Source organism: Anolis carolinensis, chromosome 6 (genome assembly GCF_035594765.1).
Source record: "Anolis carolinensis isolate JA03-04 chromosome 6, rAnoCar3.1.pri, whole genome shotgun sequence".
Lineage (NCBI taxonomy): Eukaryota > Metazoa > Chordata > Lepidosauria > Squamata > Dactyloidae > Anolis > Anolis carolinensis.
The window spans coordinates 16,024,082-16,032,079 of record NC_085846.1 but is presented as its reverse complement, the minus strand read 5'-3'; positions in this window follow the sequence as shown (position 1 = coordinate 16,032,079).

Below are 7,998 nucleotides of genomic sequence, written 5' to 3'. Positions count from 1 at the left end.
ATGTTTTCTGGCACCCCTTGTGCCAGAAAGCTGTGGTGTGACAATCAAAAGCAGGGCACTTATCACATCTCTTTGTCATACCACAACATACTGTCCACAGGCTCTGGAAACATCATCTTGGAGGTCCCCCATCACCAACAGAACATATTTCTGTTTCTTGATAGAGGTGCCAACTGTTTGGGTAGGTTTTAGAGGGCATTTGTGATTTGGCAATAGTGCCATGACCATAAACATCAATACTGACCCATTAGACATCCTTTTGTAATGGCTCACCCAGACACTGAGCAATATACCCAAAGTAGGTAAAATATTTCAGTTCATTTAATGATTCAGTTATACAGTTTATGGCTAAAGATAAGGTAGCAGCTTACATTTTCCCAGCAATTGCTAGAAACAAAATGCATACTTGACTATTGACCAATCTATTACAGTCCTGAAGAACAAATAACAACAAAATGATTTATTGAGTGCCCTGGCTGGAACAGCAGTGAACAGGCAATTGACTCTGTAGGAAGTAATACTTTGAAATTATTTGTGCCTGCACATAAAAATCAGGTAAGTGAACTTTTATGCCTGTAGGTCAAGGCACAAGACCAATCTCACTTGGATCTATAGTCCCTTCTATACTGCTATATAATCCAAATTATCAAAGCGGATAATCCATTGGATTATATGAGGCCCCTTCTACACTGCCATATAAAATGCAGATTATATGCTTTGAACTGGTTTATATGGCAGTGTAGAATCATATAATCCAGCTCAAAGCAGATAATGTGGATTATCTACTTTGATCATCTGGATTATATGGCAGTGTAGAAGGGGCCTCAGTTGGCGCACATTAAGGACAAAGGTGGAAGGAGAAAGGAGAAACTTGGACAGCAAAGGATTAAGCAGGACTGTCCAAGGCAGTTCGGTCCTTGTGGTCTCTCCCAGTTCCAATACCTGAATTCATACATATAGAGTAGAGTCTCACTTATCCAAGCTAAATGGGCCGGCAGAAACTTGGATAAGCAAATATAATAAGGAGGGATTAAGGAAAAGCCTATTAAACATCAAATTAGGTTATGATTTTACAAATTAAGCACCAAAACATCATGTTATATTTGACAGAAAAAGTAATTCAATATGCAGTAATGTTGTAATTAGTGTATTTACGAATTTAGCACTAAAATATCATGATATATTGAAAACATTGACTACAAAAATGCATTGGGTAATCCAAAACCTTGGATAAGCGAGTCTTGGATAAGTGAGACTCTACTGTACTTGTTTTCAACAACTCTATAAAAATTGAAATCCAAACTACAGCTGCCATGATTCCATAGCATTGAGCCATGGTAGTTAAAATGATGCCAAACTGCATTAATTCTACAGTGTAGGTGCAACCTGGGACTTTTTAAAAGCAGCTGGAAAAGTGGAACAACAGAGACTTAAAGGGAACTTTTCCAATCAATTCAGCACAATTGGAGATATGGGACTTGGGACTAGCACAAATGTAGGAGGATGGGGTCATCATACTATAACCTTTCCAATGTGGCACCCAGCCCTGACGATTGCATCTTTGATTATGGGTGTGGGTGCAGCTAATGTGCCTGTAGTACAAGTGTCTTCGTGCACAACACAGTATTATTACACAGAGGTTTATATTTGGAGGCCCTCGCAAATATGAGAGGAACTGGGCAGCATTGTCAGCCAAGCAGAGAATAGAAATAGCTAAGTGAGTGACGCTCCTCTCCGCCTTCCATTGTTCCCAGGTTGGAATGCCTATGTAATGGGAGATGGCATCCCAGCTGTTCAGGAGGAAGATAAACTTAGCCTGGTGGTTGGAGTTGAAAGGGGAAAGGCCGTGTGTCGGTTCCTTGATGGGGAGGGAGGAGGATTTTGAGGCAAAGGAAATATGGAATGGAGGAGAACTATTCAATATCAGTGAAGCAGGCTTGGGAAAAAATAAGTTGCAAGGTAAATGTGGAAGGGTTAGGAAAATGGCTTCAGCTCCATTGCAGCTATTTTTCAATGTAACTTGGCTCTCCTCTTGGTAAGCATGACGGAGACACCTATGCCAGCCTTCCTTTGCCTGGTTCCGGCAGGACTGCTGACTGACAGGTCAGCGGTTCGAATAGGGGGAGAGCGGGTGAGCCCCCTCCGTCAGCTCCAGTTCCCCATGTGAGGACATGAGAGAAGCCTCCCACAAGAATGGTAAAACATCAAACATCTGGGCGTCCCCTGGGCAATATCCTTGCAGACAGCCAATTCTCTCACACCAGGAGCGACTTGCAGTTTTTCAAGTCACTCCTGACATGATTTTTTTAATCATTTCTCAGGTGATTCTGTCTACAAAGCTGATTTTCTCTGAATTTTTAAGATAAATGACTTAAGACCAGCGGTTCCCAACCTTTTTTTTGTCCAGGGACCACTTGACCAGGGACTACTTTGACCAGAGACCACTCTTCAACATTAATACCAAAAAGGATTACAAATCAGTTTTTGGTCTTTAGATTCGGTTTGGTTATTTGGGGTGCTGATTCAAAAAAATTGCATTGGATAGACCACATCAGCTATAGTTTCTGATACAGAACATATACCATCATGCAGTCGCCATCTGCTCACCCACAGAAAACCATATTTAATAATCTAGACTGATGTGGTTTATCCAATGCAATTTCCCCAAATAACCCCAGGAACTTGCCTAAAAAAGAAGACACCAAGGCACCCCTGCTTCCAGGATCCAAATGGAATGGCTCCGCTCAGGGGGAGGGAGGAGGAGGAGAAGCAGCAGTCAGGAGGCTTGTTGTTGCACCTTTCATGGATAGTCAGCCTTTCCCCTCCTGACATCCCCATTGCCTCAGCACTATAAGAGGGTTTTGCGACACCAGTGGTTCTCATTGCAACAGTGTAGTAACGGTGAGGCCGTGGACCATATTGTTGTACCCCAAGGCAACGTGAGCACTGGAAACTAGACAGAGACCAATAATCATATAATATCTTTATTAAAGCAAATATAAATTCAGGAATGCATAAGTGGAAAGGATGAGTGGGAAATAGTCCTTTGTGATGAATAAGTCCAAAAAGATGAAGAGAAATGTCCAATATAATTGTCCAAAGTCCAAAAACCAAAACACGCTCAAACTGTTGGAAAGTTTGAGCGGGGAAAACAACAAGGAAGCAAGAGTGAATAACAAGGTCCAAAGTCACTAGAAAGTCTTTGATAACAAGGCAGGAACGAGACGAAGCTAGAAATAATCTTGATTCAAGAACAAGGCAAGGAAGTGAATTTACTCTGGTTCTAATTGGGAGTCGTGGCTCGGCTTGGCCGCCAGAAACAGGAAACTTGGCTTGGTGAAATCAGGAAACTAGAGTCGGTGAACTGCTCTCAGAAAATCGCTACGTTGACGCCGCAAAGTGTTTGCAGTGCAAGACACTTTTATGGAACAAAGATCAGATCCCAACGAAGGGAAACCAAACTCCCCAAAGGTTCCCAAGAGAATCTTCTTATCCACAATCCCCTCGCAATGCCAAGCGGTTACTCCTTCGAAGCCCTTGTTTTTCTGATCTCTGGCGATGCAGAAACTCCCTTCGGTTGAAGGGCATGTTCTCTGGGGAACTCTGGACATCTGGTTCAGCCACGGGAGTAACATCTCCAGTATCTCTAACAATTAAGGAAGCATCTGAACTATCAACAGCCGGCAGCTATAACTGAAAGGGGCTCTGCAGACTAGGCAAAAGGTCAGAATAAGCTTCATCCTGGTCAAAGTTCATTTCTGAATCAGGTTCAGACACCAAAGGTGGCTGGGCTATGACACATATTTTAGTTCTTGGGGACCACTGGTGGTCCACAGACCACAGGTTCGGAACCACTGCATTAGACCTTAGCATTTAGGGAATCGTCATATTTAGGTATACAATATTCAAACAACTACTCATGAATAGTTCTATTGGAATGAATTGTGCTAGGGACTTTTGAGGTTAGGAATCTAGGTAAAGGGCCCTGTATTGTCCCACCCTATCTATATATCTATATACATCTATATATATAATAAAAGTGAAAAATGTGTATGTGTGTATGTGGAGAAGGTGTCTCCCACCTCCACAAACAGGCTTTAGTTCCCACTGAACAGGAAACACCAATGGCCTTCCCTCCACTGACATGTAGGTTATAGTGAGTGCTATGAACATATAGCCTAAACCTTGCCAGTGTCCTCCACAAACACCATTATGTCATTACCCAAGTGAAGGCTTTCATGCGGGGACAATTTCCTCCTAGACGTTCTGTTTTTCCTCCAGAATGGACATTCCAGGGTTCCTTAATTTGCATGACCCTGCCCACTGCCTCTATCTTCACCCTTTCCTACCATTTCCTAAGGCACACAGTTAACAGAGGAATTGATCGGCAACTGATCAAGAGGTTTGGGGAGAATTCACCATGATTTACAGGAGATGTACTTGACCTACATCCAGAGAGCACTGTGAACCCAACCAACGCTGGATCTGGACCACACTTGCCACGGATGATGGGACTTGCAGTACCTTCACTGATACTGTGACCCCACTGACAATGGACTGTGACCAAATTTGGCACAGAGAAGCCCCAAGGCCAACTGAACATACTGCAGGGATTTTGTGGGAATGGACCTTGATTCTGGGAGCTGTAGTTCACCTGCATCCAGAAGGCACTGAACCCAACTGACGTAGATCTGTATCAAACTTCGCACATAGACCCAACATGGCCAACTGTGCCTACAGGTCTGGTCTGGGGGTGATTGACCTTGGATCTGGGAGTTGTAGTTCACCCTTCTTCAGAAAGACCTGAACCCAGCTGATGACAGATCTGGACCAAACTTAAGTGATATTACCTAACGTCCCAAAACAATGCTTTCTTCTAATAACCCGGGCACCACCGGGCCCCCAAGTTAGTTTCTAAATAAAATATAGGATACATATTACTGAAATGAGACTTGTTTATTATCTATAAACTAGAAGTATTTGAAAAGTTGCAGAAATGCTTGAAAGCCATATGAAGTAAAGGCCAAACAACAGGAGTGTGGAGGGGGAAAATCATAGATGATATCTTTCAACTTCTTTGTTTCTCCAAAAAGGACAAATGTCACTGGAAAACACAATCCCTAACATCCCAGAATCAGAGAACTGGAAGAGACAACAAGGGCCAGGCAGTCCAGCCTCCTGCCATGCAGGAACACACAATCAAAACACTCCTGACAGAGGGCCACCCAGCCTCTACTCAAACATCTCCAGAGAAGGAGACTCCACCATGCTCCCAGGCAGCATATTCCACTACCATCAGGACATTCTTCTTAATGCGTAGGTGGAATCACTTTTCTTCTCTGCAGTTTCAGTCCATTGCTCCATTGTGTCCCAGTCTCAGACCAGCAGAAAACATAGACTTGTATTTGAGAAACAATAAGGCAGGACAACCCATGGGGCATGGAAAAGCTGTTCCTGATAATATATATTCAGAAGATTAAAACAAGGCCTCCTGGAATGTCTTGTGACTCCTGTGAATGTACAAGCAGGGTTTCTTCACAGAGAATTTTGTCTTACCTGCCACTCAGTTGGTGCAGTCCCAGATGATTTCCCTGTACAATCGCTGCACCACCTGAGCAGCAGGTAAACCAATATGATCAGGAACACCTTTTCCATGTGACTGGGTTGTCCTGCCTTATTGTTTCTGTGGCTTAACTTCATTAAGCCCCAAGGATCACTGAATGATTGAACATCAAACAGCCATGATGTTGAGAAAGAGAGAATGTCATCCAGGGAAAAACCCAGACTCAACTGCCTGGCGGATGTAGGGTGCTGGGTGGAGTGATACCTTGTCATTTCTTGATAAAAAATATTTCGGTGCACCTTGATTTCAGTTGATAAGATCTCTTTGATGCAATGCTGAGAAACACCTACTTAAGAAAAGTGTGGCGAGGTAATGCGTGCATATACTTTCCATGGGGAAGTCTCTGGAAAAGAAAGGGAGATAGGTCCATATAATTCCCTATATCCCCCAGCTTTACAATGCTGTAATGGTTACTGGGTGTCAGGTTCTCCCTGAGCCATGAGACTCATTAGATCAGTAGTTCTCAACCTGTGGGTCCCCAGGTGTTTTGGCCTATAACTTCCAGAAATCCAAGCCAGTTTACCAGCTGTTAGGATTTCTGGGAGTTGAAGGCTAAAACATCTGGGGACCCACAGGTTGAGAATTACTAGATGTTCTTGGGTTTCCTCATGATTGTTCTGAGGAAGACTATTTGTGCTCTGAAGCTCCATGACTTGTTGATATTAGAAAATAGCTGAGACAGGTTCAAGCTGGTGAAGAATTACAGGGAAATGGACTTAATATCCATTGCTACAGAAAGACATAAAATGGATCAGAAATTACATAATTTTGCCAAAATGCATACTTTCTTGTTAAATATAAAGAGTAAAGAAGAAAAAAATCAAATTACTATATAACACTATGTAACATGATTTTTGTTCCTGGGTTATAAATGTCATTTTCCTAATTGGTTCTATCATAAAAACATGGAAAAGGTTTATTAAACTGCAAAAATGTGTTTGTGGGACATCATCCTGCAGCACATTTTGCTACAGCTTTTCAAAGACTCTTTCCTTGAGTCGCAAACAATTCAACTAATTTTACGGCAGCCACAAAAACAAAGTTTCTGGAGTATAACAACTACTTTCAAAACAAGTACCGCACAATTAAACAGGAAATAACACTTTCAAACCAGGAACATAATTTTTTTTTCAAATGTTACATAGTGTAATCAAATGGGCATAATGCTAAATTAGAACAATTGGAAAGATGGCAGGGGAAATGGTTGAAATTTATATTTTGTAATTATTTCTTTTTAAATATTGCATCCTTTATTGCTACTGTCTGTGTTTTCAAAACATTAAAATAGTTCTCAGAACTATAGTGTTAAATTTGTTGTCCGTGGGAGTAGCTGTCTTAGTATGTAACTCATTAGTTGCATGTTTGCATGCCTCTCTCAGAGTTTAGTTTCCTGTCTGTTGGTGTGAGCTGCACCCTCTCTTGCTGGATCAGTCAGTTTGAAGTTAGTCTGAGTTCCTCATCCTCCCTTTATTTATTTGATGTATAGCGTGCCTTTCTTTAAAATGGGAGCCTCCAGCTCTCTCTTTCTCTCCTCCGTGCCTGAATAGCTTCACAGCCTTTCACTATGAGAACTTATGGGACTGGGTTGCTGTGAGTTTTCCAGGCGGTATGGCCATATACTAACCTGATTTTAGAGTTTTTTATTACTAGTAGCTAGATTTTGTTCATTTTGGTGGTTTCCTCCTTTCTGTTGACATTGTCCACATGCTTGTGAATTTCAGTGGCTTTTCTGTGTAGTCTGACACGGTGGATGTTAGAGTGGTCCAACATTTCTGTGTTCTCAAACAGATTGCTGTGGTCAGGTTGGTTCTAAAATAAGTGCAGTAAATAAAGAACAACACTCAAAAACGGGGGAATTCCAGACAAGAAACAATCAGGGCTAGCTAATCACCCCCCAACAAAGGATTCCCCCAGGCAGGAAGCAGCCAGCCTTTGAAGCTGCAAGGCTATTCAATGCTAATCAAGGTGATCAATTGCAACATTCACACTTGCCTCCAACAGATAATAGTTCTTTCTACCACCCCTTGACCTTCCACAGATATATAATAAACTTGCTTAGTTTCCAACAAACCTCACAGCCTCTGAGGATGCCTTCCATAGATGTAGGTTGAAGCGTCAGGAGGGAATGCTTCTGGAACATGGCCACACAGCTTGGAAAACTCATAACAACTCAGTGATTCCAGCCATGAAAGCCTTCGACAATAAGTTATGAAACCTTTAGTATTTGTAAGTAAACATATCAGTACTTTATGTCATTAGAAAGAAACCTGTTATTTTTCTCTTCTAGACTCTTGGAATTAATACCCACAAACCGTCAGAGAAGAACAGTTTGTGGATATTAATTACATTATTTGTTGTGTCGTCCCCCCAAGAAA